Genomic DNA, 4,518 nt, shown 5'->3' on the forward strand with positions numbered 1-4,518 from the left:
AATATGGACTGAACATCTGAATGGAAGTATAAATCCTATCGTTAAAATGTACATAAGGAGTAACTTTTCCAGGACTGAGGCTTGAATTCAGTCCCCCTAGGAGGAGGGAATGGCGGGAGATCCTGAGATACTTGTTTCTGGACCTAGGAAGAGTCATGGCATGCGATCGATCTCATCCTTAAATGAGTAGTTTGTGTATGATGCGAGTAGGAAATGATACGCAAGATATATGGGGTATAGATTATTTGTAAAGAAGAGTTAATGAAGCATGACAATAATCATCACAGACATGAAATGAATGCATCAGAAAAGATCCAAATATCGGTACTCACAGATTGGATTCCATCACAGGTCACCATCAATCCTACTCTATACAAATATGTACTTATTTGCATTCTACCTTCAACTTATGAATGGATGACTATTGTGCTCCCCACTCTCCCCCCAGGGGGGCTCAAATTCAGGTACTGGGAATGCCTAGCTCCTTTGTCGCTCACAGGCTATTGTGCTCATATGGACCCATTCACCAATTGAGCCTGCTAGGCCCCAAGTTCAGATCCCAGCCCTGCCAATAGAGTCATCTTAATGTAAGACACCAATGGTTGCATATGTTTTCCTTTCCTGTGCAAGTCTTGGGTCTCAGCTAGGATGCAAAGTGCATGGGCCACCCTGTGGTCATGGGAATAAGTTGTTATCCATGTTAACCCAGTTATACCTGTCATCGTATACATGAGAAAATACACAATAATCCATGAATCGCATACAAAATAAACCCAATAAGTACACTCAATGCACAATGCAGTCCACACAAGGATGTCAATATACATCCCATGATTAAATGATGCATTGAACACTATTTTGGCCTCCCTGTGGCTCGATCTCAGTTCCTGGGAAGAGCTCATCTCCTTAGTGGCTCAAAGTCTGGTGTGATCACGAGGACCAATTGGGCAGTTGGGCCTCCTAGGCCCTGAGTTCGAAGCCCAGTAATGCCATAAATTCACCCTGATGTGAAAAGCCCGTCATTGCACCTGTTTTCCTGTGCTGTGCAAATTCTGAGTCTCAGCCAGCATGGAGAATATATAGGCAACTGATGTCAGCTTATATTTCCATAATTCATTCATCTGCAATAACAATTTGCAAGACTGGAGATGTGAAGCACTTAGACATGATTTTATTCTCATTCATTTGGAAGATTAATCTTTAGTCAAAAGGAATGTTTAAAAATGGCCTAGATTTTATTCCTACCAGTTTTTATAAATGGCTTTGTACAATGGTATGTGATTATTTTATTTTACATAGGATAATTTTTTCTACTACTTGTAAGTTTTGGAAAAAGAAGAAAACTAAAATTTACTACTTAGAGGAATATGGTAGAAATAGAAGACAGAATTTATGTTTGTCACATCTCTCATCAATACCCATCTTCAAGACTTAAAGTCATATTTCTTACTATGTTAGACAGATAGGGAAAATATTTGATAAGGCAACTATTAGTGACTTTTTAAAATGTACCTTCTTATGTGATGAAATTTACTTTATTAGCTAATATTTGGGTTTGAATTATGGGAGGCTGACCTATTTAACACATTTCTGGAAGGCACCTACTGAACAACACAAATGGTGCGGAGTACTATTTCTGCACTTTAATGAATGGTTGAACTTGTTTGGTATTAGTGCTGGGTACGTAAATCAACTCTATTGTAACTTGCTCCCTACACTTGAAAACCTTGTAATGTCACTATCATCTACTTGTGAAGTGTTATTTTGGTGAATAATATTTTAAAAAGTTTATTTGAAAAGGAATATACTTTCAGTAGATTAAATGTAGGTTACATTGGTTTGAGAATGACAACATTTTTATACTACAGAACCAAGTTTTACTGAAGTACCAGTGTTTTGAAGCACTAAGGATCTTCTCAATTAATGTTTTTCTAAATTATATTTGACCTCTAAATCAAGTTTTCCAATTATGATGTATCATTCCAGAAACTATTTTTTTTGGCTGCACTGAAATCTTTCATTCATCATTAGGAGAAGGGTATTAAAAATAACCTTGTTCATTTGTGATTTTGTTCACTCATATGGGCTGGTCATCTGTAAGTTGAAAGTTTGAATTACAGTACTTTCTCTCAGATTTTGTGATCTCATCTTTCATTTTAAGTTGCCTTGCATTTCGCAATTGATTACTGCTAATTCTTGTAAGCAATTGGAGCCCGGAAATATTATAGGAAATGAGAAATTGAGATGAGTCTTCAATTATTTTCTGTTGGCATGTTTCATGGGCCTATGTGAGAAGTCGTGCCCTTGTTATCTGATGATGCAGATTACTAGGACCTAGTATCCTAGGACCCGTGTGTCCTGCAGAAGAAGAATAGCTTTTAGACAACATATCAGCAAAATTTGGGTATAATCAGTAAGAATGCTTCATAACTATGGAGAAAAACACTTTGGGACCAGCGAGTTAAAAAAATAAACAGAGCATCAGCATCAGAATAAAATCCCTTATAGATTAGCAGAAAACAATATTGTTATTTTACCATGTGAATTCAGAAGACCACCAACACTTAGAAGGTATCACAAGTTTATACCGAAGGTATTGCATTGATACTTTTTATATTCTAATATATATTCTAAACCTAATTATTTATATTCCAACCTATTTATGGGAATAAATATCAATATATTTGTCAAATTATCAATTCTAGTAAGATTCACTGTATGAAATTTAAAATCAGCACATATAAATATAAAATATATAAGTACATATAATATAAAAATTGTTTTGCATTGTTGTGTTTTGTTTAGGGAATCAAAGGTAACTCTTTTTTAAAGTATTATTCCATTATCTCTACCTCAGTTTTTGGTAGAGTTAGACTTAAAGCTTTACCATTTGTAGATATGCAGCCTAGAGGCAAGAGGAAACACTGTGATTAAAACATTACAAATTTAAGGCCTAATATCTAGGAGAAACATATGGACTTCTCCAGGAGCTATGGAAATATTTGGTGATAGAATGTCAGTAGTGTAAGTTCCTGCTTGGTTGGATGATAGACAGGTCAGTACAGGAGGTAATCATTCATATGAACAATTTTTTCACTTTCTTGGCTTTAGCTACTTTTGAAATGATAAGTATAATAAACAATTATGTTTTGATAAAATACCTTCCATTCTGAACAATTCTGTCTGAACTGTTCATCTCTCTATGATGTCCTGTAACTAAGATTATTTTTGTTCCAGTTAGACAATCTATGCTGTCAGGGTAAGATATTCTGGTTGGTCTGTTCCTACATGGAAGAAAGGTGAAGGTTCAGTGTCAACGTCTAGTGCATGGGGGTCCCTGGGTAAGGGTCATGATGTCACCAGGACACAGGGGATGCAGAGTGCAAACAGCAATTGCTACTGCATGCTGTGCTTTATTGTTAGTGGGTATTTAAAGACTAGCAAGCATAATCTTTGCAAAGATTTGATCAGAAAACATTCACACAAAAAATTTCCACAGATACAATTTTACTTAACCTATGAGACAATGTCTAGGTATATTATTATCTAAACTATTTTAGAGCAAGCTCAAACCACTTCTCCAATCTCAGGAAAATGCTTGACCAGCTGTTCATCTATGCTTAAGCAAGCAGAAGAGCCACTTCCTCAGGTCCCAGGAGTCTGTGACATGTGTTTTGAGATAGGGAGAGGGAACATTTTCCCTCTGTAGCCTGGCGTTCCAAGAGCTTTCCTAATCCCAAACACAGTCCTCAGATAATCCTGAGGCTGGAGTCTGCATCATTCTGCCCCCTCAACATAGACCATGAGTGTTCACAGTTCAGGTAGACATTTGTCCCAGCAAGACATCATTTGGGAAATTTTAAGCTGCAGAAAGTTAGAAGTAGCTCTTAAGCAAGGCTCCACAAAGCTAATTCAGTTGATAAGTAAGTACTTGAAAAGCCACCACCTTTGGACTTAGCTGTAAAGGCTTCAAAGTATGATCAAATTTAAAATGAAAATGACAAAATAGTCAGTGACAAAAAATTGTAAATGTGAGCAATCGACCAAACTATATAAGTTTTTTCCACTGTACACAGAAATTTAGAGAAATAAGATCAATAGCATTTTTAGTAACAATAAGGGTTCCTTGTTACAAATAGGCAACCATGGATATATGCCTGTATAAAGACTGTATCATTACGTACTTAAATTTAGAGGATACTACATGCTTCAGCAGCAGGTCTACCCAAATTACAACAATACAGAGATTAACATGGCACTTGCACAAGGATGATATGAAAATTTATGAATTATTCCATATTTTTCATTCTTCTGATGCAAGAAATGAAAAACAGTTATTAAAAAGTTGATGTTAGGTGATACGACAAAACTAACAGGAGTTAAGAAACAAAGAACTCCTGCTCATCTGGCTAAACCACTACTAAATATCCCCATGCTGCTGATCACATGTATGGTGTATAACATGTGAACACTGTTATATATTACAGACTGTGATAGACAATTTGCTCCAGGAAAGTT

Source organism: Dipodomys ordii, unplaced genomic scaffold (genome assembly GCF_000151885.1).
Source record: "Dipodomys ordii isolate 6190 unplaced genomic scaffold, Dord_2.0 Scaffold239, whole genome shotgun sequence".
NCBI lineage: Eukaryota > Metazoa > Chordata > Mammalia > Rodentia > Heteromyidae > Dipodomys > Dipodomys ordii.